Here is a 17,994-nt window from a genome sequence, read left to right as displayed (position 1 = left end):
TCAGTGCTTGGGGGCCCGGGGGGCGGGGCTGGGGGTGGGGTTGTGCCTTTTGTCTTACATGACATCTGGGTTTTTGTTTGGTTGGTTGATTTGGTTCATTTGTTTTACACGGGGGTCTCCCTGTGTAGCCCTGGCTAGCTTGAAACTCACTCTGTAGACCAGGCTGTCCTCAAACTCACAGAGATCTGTCAGTATCTGCCCCCTCCACTCTCAGCTGTCATTATATTTGATAGCGGTCATTAATTCTAACACAGCTATTGGAAGCTACTTTATTAGCCTTTGTATGTAACATGTCCACTGTAATTACACATGTCTGGCGTGGAATATTTTTTCTTTTCTTTTTTATTGAGACAGAGTTTGTGTAGCCCTGGCTGTCCTGGGACTCACTCTGTAGACCAGGCTGGCCTCAAACTCAGAGATCCACCTGACTCTCCCTCCCAAGTTCTGGGATTAAAGGGGTGCAATACCACCGCCCAGCTAGTGTGGATTTTTTTTTAAAAGATCTGCTAAAATTTTTTCTTTGAAATGTGACTGTTCTATCCCCACTTCCTCTCTACGTGTGTGTGTGTGTGTGTGTGTGTGTGTGTGTGTGTGTGTGTGTGTGTTGCTGAGGACTGGACCTAAGGCTTTGTACACTTTGTACATGGTCAGCAAGTCTGCACTATAGCTTTACCCTGGCCCCCAGAGTAGTAAATACCCCTGAGAAGAAATTTTAGGAACTATTTCCAGAATTTGAAACATTAATTATACTGAATATAAATGAATAGTTAATTTCTTTTTTTAAAGATTTATTTATTTATTATGTATACACTGTTCTGCCTACATATATGCTTGCAGGTCAGAAGAGGTCACCAGATCTCATTACAGATGGTTTTAGCCACCATGTGGTTGCTGGGAATTGAACTCAGGAACTCTGGGAGAGCAGCCAATGCTCTTAACCGCTGAGCCATCTCGCCAGCCCCTGAATAGTTAATTTCATTGAACCATTTATTTGGTCATGTATGGTAAAATCTTCCCCTGTACCTTGACCAGGTAGAGAGACTCTTGGAGAATGTACATGAGTAATGTATAGCTGAGAAAAGACAAGAAATCAGTGGGGCTGCAGGGTAGGTAGTCCTCTTTCTCCCTCCTGTGCAGAAGGGTGATGTCCATGGTCCCAGGAGAGTGTCCTAGTGTAAGGAGGCTTACAGCCGAGGGTCCCAGGAGAGTGTGCTAGTGTGAGGCGGCTTACAGCTGAGGGTTGAAGACACCTTCCATGGAGTTGGCCCTGGCCATTTCCAGTTTATAAAGGATTCCTAAAAATTCTCACTTGAGCCTTGCACACTCCTTTAAAGTGAAGTTTCAGTTATCAGTCCTGCTTTATCAATAAACCGAAGGCACAGAGATTAAGTGGTTTATCCCTCTCAGGAATGCTAATAACTTGAGTCCTTAAGACATTTTGTGTGCTAATCCCTTAATGATTTGGTAAGTTGTCTAAAGGGAATCCTGGAATGAGTCTGTTATAGGGAAGGATTAAAAGTCATTTAGAAAAGGCATGCCGGGCGGTGGTGGCACACACCTTGAATCCCAGCAGAGGCAGGCAGATTTCTGAGAGTTCTAGGCCAGCCTGGTCTACAGAGCCAGTTCCAGAACAGCCGGGGCTACACAGAGAAACCCTGTCTTGACATGTTGAAAATCCAGAATGTTTGTGTTCCTCAGAAAGTGTATTTGAAACCTTGCCTGGCAACATGATAATGTTAGGATGAAGGAACCGGGTGTGGTGGCATACAACTGGAATCCCACAATTCATTGTGGACGCAGGAGGATCAGCAGCTTGAGCAAGGCTTCCCTGTGTTAACCTTGTCAGTTCAAGGCCAGCCTGAGCTACGTGAGACCCTATCTTAGCACCTCTTTCCCACGCCTGTCCAGACAGGACCTTAGAAGTTGCTGCTTCTGTCTTGTGGACATGGGCACTGTGAAGGAGACTTAGCTTCCGGCGTGTGAGCAATTGTCCTTCATAAGCTCAGGCCACGGTATTTGCTGGAGCAGCTCAAACACACTCAGAGCAAATTGGAAGGAAGCAAGAGCGGCATGCTGCTTCCACAGATACCTGGATGTGAAGCGGCTGTGCTCCTGCCCAGTGCATAGAAAGTGGAGTTTTTGAAGTTCACAGTAGTGAGCATATGTGTTCACAAATGCAACCTGTCAAGATGACTTTGGTGAGGGCTGACAAGAAAGCTATTGATAACCCGTATTCTTAGAGGGGACTACTTCCTCCAGGAGTCCCATGCTCAGCCTGTGCAGCATATGGAAAGGAGTGAGAAGCTTGGCTGTGTCTGGGAGAGTACAGGGTACGGCCAGCCAGACCTTCCTGTTTGTACCGGGCATTGGGTCTCAAGCTGCCTTGGACAGAGACAAGGATGACGAGGTACCTTTCACCCCAAAAGCACTCTGGAAATTATGAGACTGTCTGTCCCATCAGCAGGCCTCGAGTTCAGAAGGACTACAAGCCTCGTGGTGCACTCGGGCTCCAGAGGGAGCACATGCTCTGTGGAAGCCTTCCTTTCATAGGTAACAGGAAGTCCTGGTTGGTAGCTGCACACGCCTGCCACAGTTCCTGTCTGTAGACCATTCTGCGTCAGGATGAGTCACATACTGAGCAGGCTTTGATTAGATGACATCTATTCATTCAGGAGTCAGCTCATGCATGGCAGGTACTGGACCACTGAACTGCATTCCCAGCCTCATGATACTTAGGTAAGCTTTGGGTTTCAGATTTATTTATTTTTATTATTATTATTGTTACTATTTTGTTTTTCTAGACAGGGTTTCTCTGTGTAGCCCTGGCTATCCTGGAACTCTGTAGATCTGGTTGGCCTCCATCACAGAATTACCCCTTGCTTACTTTTTTTTGTTTGTTTGTTTGTTTGTTTTGTTTTGTTTTTTCTAGACGGTTTCTCTGTGTAGCTTTGTGCCTTTCCTGGAACTCACAGAGATCCACCTGCCTCTGCCTCCTGAGTGCTGGGATTAAAGGCGTGCACCACCACCGCCCAGCTAATATATAGGAGTTTTATTCATGTTATATATGCTGTGTTGGTGTGCGCATGCGTATGCAGGTGCTCACAGAGGCCAGAACAGAGTGTCAGATCCTGTGGAAGTAAAGTTTTGGAGTACCTGATGTGGGTGTTAGGAACTGGACTTGGGTCCTTTGGAAGAGCAAGATGTGTTTAGCTGCTAAGCTGTCTCTCCAGATCTTAGACTTTTTTTTTTTTTTATTATTACATTTTTGGAAGGGGGCCGGGGGTGAACATGAATGCAGTGATGGCCTTTGTGGAGGTCAGAGGATAATTTGAGAAAGTCTGTCCTCTTCCACTGTGTGGGCCGAGGATCACACTCCGATTTGACAGTCAGTCTTGGCAGCAGGCACTTTACCCAGTCAGCCATCTGAGACAGGACTTTAGACTTTTGACTTAATACGGGAGTAAGTATTGGGACTATGAGAATAGAAGGAGATACTTTATATTTGAGAAGGACATGAATTTTGTGAATTTTGGGAGTGGGTGGTGTAGAGTGCTATGGTGTGAATGTGCCTCCTTCCTTCCTACACTGAAGTTTAATCACAAGTGTAATGGGAGATGGTTAGATAATGAGCACAGAGAGCCTCCACAGTGTGGCTGGTTTCCTCGTAACAGAGGCCCAGAGCTTGACCTTTCTTGCCATTCAATAATGCAGTGAGAACCTACCACTGATGTCCAGAGAACAGGCCTCTCCAGACACCAAGTCTGCCATTTACCTGACCGCCTTGGACACCTGCACACACCTGGCCTACACACACAAACAACATAGACATAAATAAAAATACGTTTTTAAAAATTTAAGCCTAAGCCGGGCGGTGGAGGCGCACGCCTTTAATCTCAGCATTCTGGAGGCAGAGCCAGGCGGATCTCTGTGAGTTCAAGGCCAGCCTGGGCTACCAAGTGAGTTCCAGGAAAAGGCACAAAGCTACGCAGAGAAACCCTGTCTCGAAAAACAAAAAAAAAAAAAAAAAAAAAAAAAAAAAAAAAAAAAAAAAAAAAGTTAAGCCTAGTAGAAATGGAGAAATGGGCTAGAAGGAAAGTAGTAGTAGGGGTCTGTGGTGTGTGTGTGTGTGTGTGTGTGTGTGTGTGTGTGTGTGTGTTTTGAGCTTTTTGCTGAGGTTGAATTGGCGAAGTAATTTGTAATACTCATTTGGGCAGTTATTTGTGTGCTGGGATGAAATTACATTGTGTAATTCAGCTTTTAGAGGTGGGGGCTGCCCGTTGGTTCTTCTGTATCTTTCTGTAAGCTTTTCTGCCTGTTCTTAGGGTCCCTAAGGGTTTATTAGCAAAATTGTTTTTAGGAAAGGAGAAATGAGAGGTCTTGAGGCCCTCTTCTGTGTGCTGTGTGGTTTTGGGCAAGCCACTGAAACTCTCGGGACCTTAGTTCCTTCCTTTCTCTTTATTTTAATGTTTTTTTTTTTTTTTCTTCTTCTTCTTCTTCTTCTTCTTCTTCTTCTTCTTCTTCTTCTTCTTCTTCCTCCTCCTCCTCCTCCTCCTCCTCCTCCTCTTCTTCTCTCTCTCTCTCTCTCTTTCCCTCTCTCCCTCTCTCCCTCTCCCTCCCTCCCTTCCTTCCTTTCTCCTTTTCTCCCCCACATTTTTCTTATTTATTTGAGACAGAGTTTTCTATCTAGCCTTGGCTAACGTGGAACTTCACTATGTAGCCCAGGTTGGTTACCTTGTAGGTATGAGGCACCATGCATAGCTTCTTTCATTAAACGCGTAGGTAAGGGCCTGAGGATGCAACTCAGTTAATAGTGTACTTGCCTAGCATCCATAAGGCCCTAGCTTCAATGCCCAGCACTATACAACCAGGGCCTTGTAGTCCATGACTCTAATCCCAGTATCCCAACACTTGAGAGGTAGAGGCAAAGGATCAGAAGTTCAGGGCTAGGCCTCTAATTTCAGCATCCAGGAGGCAGAGGCAGGTGGATCTTTGTAAGTTTGAGACTAGCCTGGCCTACATAAAGAGTTCCAAGCCAGCCAAGGCTACATAGTAAGACCCTGTCTTAAAAACAACAGTGGGAGAGAGTTGCTGTGGTAGGACCACTTGTAAGGTTTCCGTTTGCTGACTGAATACCTGGAATGTGGTGTTCTTCACGCTGAGCCTTGCTGCACAGTGCTCCTGCACAGCCTTCCCACCGCCGTACTGTCGTTCCGTTATATTCCTAGTCTCCGTTTGCCTCTGTGCATCTGGAAGTTTATTGTCCTCTCCACCTGCTCTCCTCTCTACCTTTTCAATAATATGTGCTCTGAAAAGGAGACTTTTGAAGTTGGGGTCTTCTCTTTTTTTCTTTTAAGACAGAGTTTCTCTGTGTAGACCAGGCTGTCCTTGAACTCACATAGATCCAACTACCTCTGCCTCCCGAGTGTTGGGATTAAAGGCATGCACCACCACCACCACCACCACCACCACCACCACCACCCTGCATTTTTGGTCTTTTAAAATGTAAGAATATAATACTGGGCTTGCGGGCCCACGCCTTTAATCCCAGCACTCGGGAGGCAGAGGCAGGCAGATCTCTGTGAGTTCGAGGCCAGCCTGGTCTACATGGTGAGTTCCAGGATAGCCAAGGCTACAAAGAGAAGCCCGGTCTTGAAAACAAAACAAAACAAAAAGTAAGAATATAAGGTGTTCATTTGTTTGTTTTGTTTTAAGCTGTGTTTGTCTGTCTGTGCCTAAGTTAGGGACAACTTGTGGGAGACAATTCTTCCACACTATGGGTTCTGGGGATCGAATCCTGCCTGTCAGGCTTGATGACAGTTAGCATTTAATTGCTAAACCACCCTGACATATACCCCCCCCCCCCTGACCAGAGTGTTTTGACTACTACAAAAATGTCTAATTACAATTGGTTGCTATGATAGGAGTCAGGGAGTTTTAACTTTTTAACTCCTAGGCAAAAGAATAATTGATATTTTAGGTATATGATGGGTTTATTTCCGCCATAATTGAAGTGCTTTTGGTACAGCCTTAGCAGTTTTCAGCAGCAGTGGACAAGCCTCAGCATGGGTCTGTCTTTTCCTTGCCTGTTTCCCAGCAGAGATGCTGGCGGTGTTCAGAAGTGTGTCATTAAGTAACGGGAACCCCAGGGCCAGCTGTCTAATTTCTGTAGCATTCGGAAGGTTGTCTTTGTAAGCCTGAAACAGCTGTAATTTGCATAATTGGTCCTATGTCTAATGGAGACGGAGGCCTCTTCTGGCATTCATACTGTGACTTCCTGTCCAAGGTCTGTCATATAGGAGACATTTGAGTGTGATTAAACTGTTTTCATACCTGAGCCAGTTTTTCTCTTGAGATAGCGATAGCTTAAGCTGTCCTCAAACTCACAGTGTAGCCAGAGATGATCTTGAACTTCTTTTTCCTGTGTGTGTGGATGAATGTGAAGGCCAGAGGTCCATATGAAGACTATCTTCCTCCATCGTAGTTGTGGGTGATTGGGTGGGTGTGGGTGTGTGCATGCAGGTGCCCTCCAGATCTGGAAGAGGCCTTGGGATCCCTGGAGTGGATTTGCAGGCGGTTGCTGTATAAGCTGCCTGAGGTTGGTGCTGAGAACAGAGGTCAGATCCTCTTCGAGAGCCAGTGTTGTGCAGTGCTGGGAATCAAAACCAGGCCTTGGGAATGCCGGGCCAGTGCTCTTCCAGCTCGTCTGCTTCCCCAGCCCAGCTCCAAGGTTCTTATTATGTAGTGCTTGACTGGCCTAGAACTTGCTGGAACACAGAGCTGTTGCTTCTGCTTCTCAAGTGCTGGGATAATAGGTGGCATCTCACCATGTGCTTCTAGCTGGCTTGATGACCCAAGTTTGGACCCCAGAACCTTTGAAAAAATGTTGGATGCAGTGGTACACATCTGTAATCTCAACACTCCAAAGGCAGAATGGGAGTTAAGAGACAGGAGGATCTCTGACCTAGAGCTGGAGTACAGGGTGTGACATAAACTTAGAGATTCTGCCTAAAAACAGGTGGGCCTGAATGTAAGCATATTAAGTAGAAACTTCCCGAACGAAACAGTTTGGTAGTCATACCTTATATACGATTCTGTGCGATCATTCTAAATTCTCTTCTTCTTCAAAATTAAAGACTAACAAAAAAAACTAAGTAGCCATAATCTCGGAATTGCGTGCAGTGCTTTCCTCATTCTGGTGGAAGCGCACTGCTGAGCAAAGTGCAGCTATCGATCACGGGAGGCAAGACAGGTGGATCTGTGAGTTCGAAGGTCACCTGGTCTACAGAGTGAAGTTTCCAAGAGACTAGCCAGGGAATCACGAAAAACCCATTTCAAAAAAAGGACTGCCTGGGTGGGCAGGCGCCGGTCTTTAGATCACTGTGCTCAACATTCGAGGATGAAGTGGGGTCCTTTCTGATTTCAATAGAAGTGGTATCACTGCATGTACTATGACTCGAATGAGCACTCTGCTATGGTTGTTATATCACTGGTCGAATCCTTACACAGTCTTCCGAAGGCTAGCACTACAAACGAAACGCTCTTAGTTTTGTGACCACCGCGCTTGTGTCACTCGAAACACGGAGAAGCTGTAGTGTTAGCTTTAATAACAGGCTGAATAATGAAGAGTATGATCCTGGGAATTCTGCAAGGCCAAGAGAGAAGCTGTAGAGTTCTTTCAGTGAAAGGTGAAATTCTCAAATTTCATAGGAAGCAAAGATCGACAATGGCTCGACAATCAGTAAGCTCATCAAATGAGAAGGTATAGTCTTCCTAAAGTCTATAGGAGCTTTATAGAAGAAGGATGGCAACGAAATGAAATTGGATGGTGTTGTGCGGATCGATGCTGCCTTTCTAGGGCTTCACGATAGTAAAAAAACAGGATAGAGAGACGAGAGGTTGGGCGTACTGGGAGAGTCGTCCATAACCTGGTATATCTTAGTAGAATGGTGAGTGATGCCGAGGGCACGTTGATATAGTACCTATTAGGCGTACGCAGGAAGTTCTGCAAAAGAAACACAGAGTCTAAAAGACAGAACACAAATGTGAATGAACTTAGTTCTAGAGAATTAAATTTGCTCCGAGATAATTAGTTGTATTTTATAGACAGGAGAGATTATTTCTCCATGATTAAAATCTGCTGACTGAGTAGACTTAGCGGCTTCCCCAACGGATAGAGGGCTCTCATCAGCTCTCTCATTGTACTAGTAGTTTTTTGGGCTTTTCTGCATCAGGAAATCAATGGCCCTCCAGCGCCTGTACACTGCAGCGTAGCCGCGTCTCGATGTAACACACCTCCGTGGCATTGTACCCTCTACTTGTTAGCTTGCACTGATCCGGCAGAGCCCAGGGCTTCTACCTTTCTATCGCGTCCTAGTACTCTCTCTCCGCCTGTGTGATCTGCCACATCAGTCTAATGCTATGTTGCCATACGCTAATAAGCTACACAGTACCTGAGCCCTACCCATTCTGGCTGGTGACGATGAGGAGGCAGATTGCGTTTGTCATACTCCTGCGCCATGGCTTGTCTCGTTCTAATATTCCAGCCTTTGTCCATACTTTTCTTGGTAAAGTAGTAACCCGTCAGGTGGCCATTAAGGCAAGTCAAGTTGAGAACTCGGAATCGCGAACCATCTTTACATATTAGAGCGCGATGCTTCTAACACTTAGCTCTAGCACATATCGCCGCTGTTATTCAAGAACATGTGTTTTCTCTTCTGGGTTACTGAGATGCTCTTGTGATATCCAAGTTGACGAAGCTCCATACGACCCTAATCGCCCATTAGACAATGTCACAACTCTTTGCACATTAACAATCAGAATCCTACTCACGACGAGAAGCACGCGCCAGGGTTCCCAGCTCTCTGCTCCAAAGATTGTGGTTCTCTTGCTTTTTGTAGTTTCGTGTGTGTATTATGCTTAGTTAGTTCTCATTCTCGGGTAACTTATTAGCTAAGTCAGAAAGTGTGTCAGAAGGTTTTTAAATTTTAGTATTATCGTTAGCTGGAGGGGTGGTGTGGTAAGCTGGGTTTTCCACTGGTGGCCGCACTGCCTCTTATCCAGCACTTGGGAGGCCCAGAGGCAGGTCGGCTGGGGGTCCGCGTGTCGAGGTGTCAAGCCGCTCTGGTCTAACAGATATTTGGATTCCAGGGATGAAAAAGAAAAACAAGTTCTCGCATGAGACAATCGTGGCTTCGTTTGCTAGAAAGATATTTGGGAGCAAGTAGTTACAAGGAACCAAAATTCAGGCGCCTGGTGCGGTGGTGGGGCGCACGCCTTAGATCCTCTGTAAGAGCTGAGAAATGGCACTCAGTCAAGATTCGCGAGGAGGGGAGTTCTCAAGAAGGGCTCATGAGGCGCCCGTGAGAGTGTCGAAAGTAATAGGAGGACTACACAGCCTAGTGGCTAGCTCTTGTGGCACTCTGCAACAACCAATGTTTGAGCTTCTCAGGGTAAAACAGCCAGTAAGCGCATACACGCTAACTACAGCGGTCGATAAAACAACAAGTCTAGTCTCAAGACATATAGAAAGAAAAAATAAATAAGCATAACCTCGTAAATCTCAAGGTGATATAGATATTCTCGATATGTGAACTCTCTGTGTGGATGGGGTCTGCGCTGCTCACCTTTAGAGTAGAGACAGAGAACTGCTCAGTGCATGTGAGATACTAATTGATGGTTCATCGTATCTTGTTTCTTTTGCTTCTTCAAAATAAGTATCTCGGGACCTAGATATGGTTCATCGCGCATTTTCTTCGCAGTCGCCCGCACTTGGCTGAGTAGATTGATCTACGAGAAGAGCATAAAGCTTCATATTCTGGTGGTACAGTAAGTGGAATGTTAATTTGACGCAAGTTTCTCCTTGTACCCTCTGACTCTGCTAGTGGTTGTGTGGTGGGGCGCACAAGCTTCCTGTTAACAAATTCACATGCACTCAAATCACCTAGTTACGCAGGCTCAGAGGCAGGATAGGTGGAGGTCTATATGCTGAGCGTTTTCAGAGACAGCCTATGGGACTCCACTCACCATGAGATCTAGAGATATTCTCAGCAAGAGCGTCATATATCTACTCATGAGCTAAATATATACTCCTTTACTGTTTCCTACCTGACCCTAAAGGTTAGGGCATATTTTGTATTCTATACTCTGACCGCTGTTCAATGACAATACCCTAACTAATAAGCACGTATATTATTAATCAGAGGAGCCTCTCTTGCTTGCGGCTGGCACAGGTGGCCTTTGGCCCATACACGACTGGGACTTGTTGTTTAGTTTTAATGTTTTAAACTCATTGTGGTGGTGAGTAGGTGATGTGTGGTGTGTGTCGTAGTGCGCGTGCGCGGAGCGGTACTGACAAACATCTGAGCAAACTGGCACTCTGTACCTTTTGCTGGGTGCGGGTGCGTGGATCTACGGTTCTTCTAAACTTTTATGTGCATCCATCGCGCAGCGTCAGCGGAAACATGCTGGCTACGTTGATCAGATCGTTCATCTATGCCTGTCTATTTGCTACGTTACTAGCTAGTGTCTTGGGGACTTGGAACGTCCAGAATGTTTCTTGAGCCCAGCGAATGTTTCCTCGCATGGCTGTTACATCAATAAGGGCCTCATGAACCCACGATCACAGATTCTGCAGGCCACTTGCTCAGAACCCATCCTGCTTCAAGAGCAGCAGACGTGGTGGTCTAGAATATTGTTTTTTAAACGCTTCTCCAAATGAATCTGATGTAATATAATATAGATTCAAGGCTTCTCTGGGCAGGGCATTGGCAAACTCAGCCCTTCCAGCGAGCACCGCATACCCTCCACCCTGTCGCAGCTCAGATACTCCAAAAACCATGAACCTGCCCATGGTCACTCTCCACCTCCCGTCCTCTCCTATAACAATCCCATTCCCTCTGCAACTGTCCTGCTGCCTTCCTTGTGGCCTTCTCCAAACGTATCAGGCATTTCTCAACTGAAAGAATGGCTTTCCAGCTTTCCTAATTAGGTGGATCAGATGTGTTGCTGCTGCCTTCGCCCGGGCTGGGGATACAAACCCAGGGCCTTGGACATGCTGCGAGCAATCCATCGGCTCCCCGGATGCGTCGTCGGCCCAGCTGGTCATTACCTTTCTAATAAGAACGCCATCTCGGGGCTTATGTGACCGCCATCTTCCAAGCTATTCGAGTCCTGGTTAGACTTGTTGGTTTTCTTCTTGTGTGGATGAAAGGTAACAGTCGCCATCAGCTCACAGGGGTAGCAGTGAAGGCACTGGAATGGGCGGGCCACAGAAAATAGCAGTAGGGGTATAACATCGCGGGTAATTGCAGTAACAGTATAGCTGTCTGGGAGACACATAACAGCTACAGTCCTTGGAGCAAGGATACGACGCGTGTCGGTCGCAAAGGGGCTTTTTCCTTTCTAGACTGCTGTGATCACGGCGCAACGCATTAAAGAAGTAAAAGTTTTTGTAGCCAACTCTTATTAGTGCATTCGTGCTAGAGAATGTATGGTGCGCTCGAGAGGTTAGTACCACTAGAACATTGTGTGGTGGCCCGGCTCAGCGGTGCCAGGAAATAGAGGCATAAGGAACACTCCTCCTCGCCAGGTCTTTTATAGAGACTTGATTGAGAAAATTGGGCTGATGCTTAATAGGGTTGGAGTGTCGACGGGGTGGGTGGAGGGGGAAAACGAAAAACGTAGTTTACTCTGGAGGAGCGGCGAGGGAGTATGCTCGGGGTCGGCACTGCCTAGTGGCCGTCCTCCCAACGCGAGTCACGGAACACCGGCAATAGATGCCGGCTCTACTTTTGAAGAATGTTTGACTGACTGGAATAGATTGTTTCATATAAGTTGTAATTATCCATTCTGTCTACATATATCTATGTGATGTCTCGTTGTATACTAAGATGATTAATAGTACTCTGAACCTATGTACATTTACCCCGACATATGGTACAAGAGATACTGGTTTTGAGGGTCAGGTGGATGCCGGCTAGGCTCAAGTTCTTGTAGATCTCTTTACATCCTCTTTAGTCACTTCCTCTGTGTATGCCGAGATGCGCTTAGGTTGGTGTCTACTCATAGTGCCAGCTCATGGGCTTCGCGCAGAAAGATTAAGGACAAGCCCTACTAGGGACGCGAGCCTGGTCTGATAACCTGAACTATAGTCGCGATAGACGTGAGTCCCAAGAGAATCATTAAGTATGCAACTTAGCTGCACACGGGGAGAACAGAGATGTGAGCAGTCGATGAGGGACATATGCCGTTGGGACACGCTTCGCTCTAGGGAGGTAAGTAAGAGGTGTGTAACAGTCGTCTTGGTTTCTCTGAAAACTTCCTGCTCGGGAGTCAGCCCCTTTATGATAGCTCTCAACCAAAAAGTATGTTCAACTATTTTACTCTCTGTATTATAGTTTTAGAGACGCATGTAACCTATACTAAGGGGCACGATAAGTATGGAATGACATTATTGACGGTTGTGTCTGAGATGCCTGGAGAGCAATGAACCATATGATTTCTTCGAATAGTCAGATATCACGTTGCCTCCTTTTTGGGCCTCCAGTTCTAAATATTCCTGGGGGCTATCGTGTCGAGTATCCTCCTGGAAGACAATAATCATTTTGTTTTACTGATAGCTTACTATACCATAAAGAATTTACCAGGCTAGAACTGACTAGGTCTCGATTGTAGGACTTGTTTTTAAGAAATGGCGGTCGAAGAATCCTGGTCGTAGCTTTTTCTTGTAATGTTTCCATGCTATCTTATGTTGCTTCGCGTCCGCTTTTGTGGTTTTTCCAAGACAGGCTTTTCTTATGTAGGCCTTGACTGTCAACAGATGTTTCTAAGGAGAGCAGGGGAGCCAAAAAACATTTATTGGAAGAGAAAAGTGAGTTTAGGGATTGATGAGAGAAAGATTAAGTAAGGGAGTATTTTTTAGAAAATAAATCCAAGTTGCAGTCATGTGAGGGCCTTGGACCTCAGTAGGCATTTCTTTTCCTGTAGGGGCATTTGACTAGGTCTGGCTGTTGACGGACCGATCACAGCAAGGCCGTCAACAGCTGCTCAACTTTTTGGTCTGTCTCTTAGAGACTGTTAAGCGCCGAATATCTTAGCACCACGGAGTCGTTGGGAATCCTTTGGTCGGATAGACGGCAGAGGTCTGTCCTTTGGAACTATACAGCTACTTGGGGGCAGTGGCTGGACCGGACGGCGCCATGCTTGTAGTATATGTAGCTACCAAGTATAAATCAGTTGACGAAGCAAAGTTTAGCCCAAGTGAGGGAGCCTGGTGGCGTGGAACTTGGATATGGTTTGCAGGATGAACACAGGTGGCCTTCTATAGAAGCTAGGAGATCCAACATACGCATATGGAACCAACTGCTTGCGGACTGACTAAATAAAGTAAGATAGAGGTATATAGATTTGAGTGCAATGACGGTTTCATCACAATCAGTCTCAATTTTCAATTTAGTTCACTGTTATTTAGTCTGTGGAGTAAGTGTTCATTTTTTGTTTGTGAGTATGTGATGTAAGATACGCTAGAGAATTCTTTCTCGTAGTTCAGTGAGACAATGGCATGCCTTTGATAAAGAATGAGGGTTTGGTGAAATTTTGTGAAATTGCAGAGATCTGTCCGAGTTGCAGTCCAGTGTGTTGCGTGTGGGTAGGATTGGTGTGTGTGTAAAAGACAATGCGTTAATTTTTAATGTGTTATTTTCAAAAGTTAGTGCACTCGCTCGCTCTCTCTCGTCGCGTCGCGTTCGGTGTGTTCCTATTGTGTGGCATTCGTTCTGCAGTGTCGGGCTGATGTGGCGTGTCACATTGAGAGAGACCACTGGAGCCCTTGGCGCTGGCAGGCTGATAAGAGCCTTCGGTGAGCTGCCTGACACGAGGAAGAGGCTGGGAGCTTGGAGCTCGGTGTCCTCTCTGGGTCCAGTGCCAGTTCTCGTAAGGCTATCTTCCTAAGTTCTGCCTCAGTCTCCCGTCTCTTCTCCGCATCCGGCCATCTCGCTCCTCCTCATCTTCTGGTGTGTAGGCTAGCTTGTGTTGCTGTGATAGTGTGTGCTCGTCGACTGACGCGGAAAATGGCGCATCGGCAATTCAGCTCTGGTTTCTCTGCTTTAAACGCTAAGCAGTTAAGCTTGGCGGCGTAAGTCCTCTTGTTATGCGGACGCAATGAAGAAAGGAGTATTTGTGGATGTCATTCGAAAGGTTCTGGTAGTTACAAGTGGCACGAATAGTGGGGCCTGACACCGTAGGAGGAATGCATGCGAAGGTTCTGTCAGTGGAAAATCCTAGAACTTACCGTGGCAGGATAATATAGTGATAGGGTACCATCAGAAGGTGCTTTTCTTCATCATGGATGCATGTGCGTCTGCCCAGGTGCCGTGGGGCATATTCTGTTTTTGTTTGTTTGTGGTGTGTGTGTGTGGAGAAGCAGGGAGTTTTTTTACTTGTTGTACAGCGATATGTGTTGGGGATATCTTGCGGGATACACACTACGGTAGCCACCGCAGGGCTGGACTCCAGAAGTCACAGAGATTCATGCGTGCTCTCTGGCGCATGCACCTGAGTGTCGGGGGGATTCAGAAAGCTCTAGGACGATTGCGTCGAGCAACCCCATGACTACTGCCGGTACTATGCTGCCTATTGGTATTGGGATTTTCCGATTGATCTTTACATTTTTTGAACACAGAGATGAGTTGCTCACAAGAGAATAATAGGCTTGGCTGCAAATACTACCCGCTATTGCTGGGAATGCCTTTAATTCATCAGCATCTTAGGAGGCGCAGAGGCTGTCTAGGAAAAGACAAGAGACCACTTGACATTGCAATATGGATTCCCATGGAGATTCTCCTATGATAAAGAATTTGGAAAAAGGAGGAATACTAGTAAATCGTGATTACGCTCACATAGCATGTGCAGTAGTGGTCAGTCAGAATTGTCAGGGCTAGAAGAAAACAAAGGACTCACTCAATTTGGCCAGAGTGCAGTTCTGGTGTTTGAGGCCCAAGGCAGAGTGCGAACAGCTTTCTCATAATAGATAAACAGGCTCAAAAATATGAAAGCTCTTAGGATTACTGAGAGTTACGTTGCTTACATTCAAAAGAAAGATACCGTTTCGGTAATGTAGAAAGATTTAACACTGGAGACTGGAGCACGTGAGGGCATTAGGGTGAGCCTAGAGCGATCTTCAGCGCTAGATGTGCTCCTGGGCAAAGATAGTTTTTGTTTTGTTTATATGAGGATTTTGTATTATTTATAATCATGCGCATTGGTTGATATATATTTGCCTTTGCTTATATTGTATAGTCGTGAGTGTATTATTAGTAAGTCAGACAGCTCCTGGAGAACATTGAGTGCACGACAGTACTGTGTGGGGAAACTGCGTGAGTGGTGTCGATGGAGGATGGAAGACAGACGGGGGTCCTGGCTCTGAGGGCAGTTCTCATGGATGCTCTTAATTTGCTAGAGGATATTAGCCACGCACATAGTGAGAGACCGCGGACTTTGGTCGAAAGGGAGGTATTTTGTCCAAAACACTCAGATAGGTGACATGCTCACAAGGAATAGGGGTAGTGATATGGGGTATCGTGGCGCACTCCTTACTTGCACCTCTAATAATAGAGGAGATTATCAAAACGCGTCGCATAGTTCGTTGTTAGACTGATGTGGGCAACAGCCCTGGAAACTATTGGGGTGGTCCAGTGTTTGAGTATCTTGCTCACTGATAGCTATTCTGAAGGCCGGTCCTTGGCCCCACCATACACTCGCAGCGAGGATCTGCTCAAGGAAAAGACAAACTTGGTAAATGTCGTGGACATAAAGATGAGTGTTGCGGTGTTTTTTTAAAAATTGACTGTAAGAGAAAGGCGGCTGCAGCAGACGTGATATGTAGTCTTGTGAAGGCAGCTGGTTAAATGGGATCATCATCAGGCGGCCTTGGCGCCTAGCATGGGCTCGATATAACACGGGACTGTTTAAAATACACAAAAAGTTGTGAACTCGCGTAAGACGGGGGGGTGCTTCATGAAAGTTCGCCTATTAAATTCGCCTCACTGACTCGGAGAGGTAGAAGAAGTAGGTCAGAGCATGGCAGATCTCTGGTGGTATTCTGTTAGAGCAGAAATGGGATATCACGTACAATGTTTCGAGGAACCTTGTCTCCAGAGAGAGAAACTCGGTACCAAAACAAAAATCAGTGTAAAAAGACATAAGGAAATGCATAACTCTCTCCATGCTTTTTGCACCATATGACATGGTTACTTTCTGGAGGAGATACGTCAGGGGGCGGTGGGATCTCTCCTCCGAGGTGGCAGGACATAGAAGAGTCAAGGGCTGTTACACAGTCAGATTACGTGAGATAACGCTCACTGTCAATCGGCGCTCGAAAAAGAACCAAAAAAAAAGAGTTCTAATAAAGCATTGTGGACAAAGGCCCATACACAGGATAGTTCTCTACATTTCCATATACTGTTCAGAGGTTTTTTTCCACTCAGACCATCGCAACCAACTTGTGCATTTTACACAGGTTGGTTGGAAGAACAGACATGCTATGAAATCAAAAATTGCCTTCCCTGTAGACTGGCTGTGAATAGGTAAATCAATCTGTTAATGAGATAAACTATGCTAACACCTTCAATTGTCGATTAAACCCTACACCTCAGCACAAGTTGCAAAATAAAGAGCCATATGTGAATTTTGGAGCTGGAGACTCCGTAAGCCACTACAGAGGTGAATAGGGAGGCAATTAGAAAACACCGAGGGTAAGATTTGTTTTTAACAGTGCGGGTGAGGTTCTGTCTTATAATATCAGATGGCATAAGGCACGTGAGATGGAGTGTTCTCTGTCATAAGTGAACAGATACAGACAGGGCGGCTCCTCGCTCCAACGCCCACAGTCTCTGCTTGCGGGGAACCTCAGAATTGGGTTAGGGTTTAATGTAGCTATGATCAAAGACCCAAGAGAAGAGACTAGGCTCAGGCCTAACGCAGTGCGGGTTGCAGCGGCGGGAGCTTGGTGCTGGTGCTTCGGCTCTTTGGCTGTGTCTGGCGAGCGCAAGCCACGGGCATCCGAGCTGGCTTTTCCAGTTGCTTAGCAGATTGTATGAGAGAAGGTGGGGCTTCGAGGGAGCTTGGCTTTCTAGACAGTAACATACCCGTGATAGATTGTTACTATAGGAGCACGACAAACGACTCAAGAATCCTAACGTTGTTGGTTTAAGAGCTAGCACGACTAGTAAAATTTACAGATCTCATTCTGGTCAGATAGATTCGTGTCCAACAGTTCGGCCTAATCTACATTAGGAAAGTACTGGACAGTAGATACATTAAGAATCATACTTAAGTACAGGGTAATGGTTAGTGTGAGATATTTCTCAAATGGACTAGTAAAGACCGGGTAGCAGAGATAAGTTTGTAAGTCTTCAGCCGCGTTTATAGAAAGAGAGATAGCTACTTTGCTGAGATGACTCTGGTCTGGCGTGGCAGCGCCCCCCCCATTGTAACTTCCCTTTAAGTTATTTAAAGTGCGCACGCGCACCATGAGGGCATGGGGGAGTGCTTTAGTTAGTCTTCCATAAGGCTCTCAGACTTCTGTAGAGTTCATTACAGACTGTTGGAAATTTTTCTCACGAGGAGTATGGGTCTTCTTAAACACAGGCTCCTAGTCTTATGAAGAACAACACTCCGATTTTTTCATTGATAATAAAAGCAACTAGATGTACATATGTGTGGTAGATGATAAGTAAGCACGTTTTTAGTTGGTTAGTTTATTATGTGATCATAGTGAGAGATGCTCAGGGGAGTCCAGCAGGGAGTCACTAATGGGTTTCCCCTCAGTGGCAAACTCGACGAATGTTTAAAGCAGGGCGTAGTCACAACTAGTGCGATGGTGGCTGTGAAAAACATAAAATTGTGGCCTCTGCAAGAGGTGAGTGCTCATTAGCGAGCACTCTGTGTGGCAATCATCTCCCCCCTACTCTGACTCCATAGGTGTGTGTCTTGTGCATT

The 17,994-nt window shown here is 46.0% G+C and overlaps 1 protein-coding gene across 4 annotated transcripts in view; it reads left to right on the top strand.

The window, feature by feature from the left end:
• Positions 1 to 17,994, top strand: part of Smim14 (small integral membrane protein 14) — a 53,042-nt gene that overhangs the window by 8,130 nt on the left and 26,918 nt on the right. The window contains exon 1 of one of the 4 annotated variants that reach the window (XM_037209046.1): positions 2,667 to 2,736. The exons of the other annotated variants lie outside the window; for them this stretch is intronic. The gene's annotated coding sequence lies outside the window, so the exon portion shown is untranslated. Of the gene's footprint in view, positions 1 to 2,666; positions 2,737 to 17,994 lie in introns of those variants that run through there. 4 annotated transcript variants of the gene reach the window in all.

The sequence above is a fragment of the Peromyscus leucopus genome, chromosome 10, assembly GCF_004664715.2.
Source record: "Peromyscus leucopus breed LL Stock chromosome 10, UCI_PerLeu_2.1, whole genome shotgun sequence".
NCBI classification, from domain to species: domain Eukaryota; kingdom Metazoa; phylum Chordata; class Mammalia; order Rodentia; family Cricetidae; genus Peromyscus; species Peromyscus leucopus.
The sequence above is the reverse complement of the archived record's forward strand: the minus strand, read 5'-3'. Positions and strand labels throughout refer to the sequence as shown.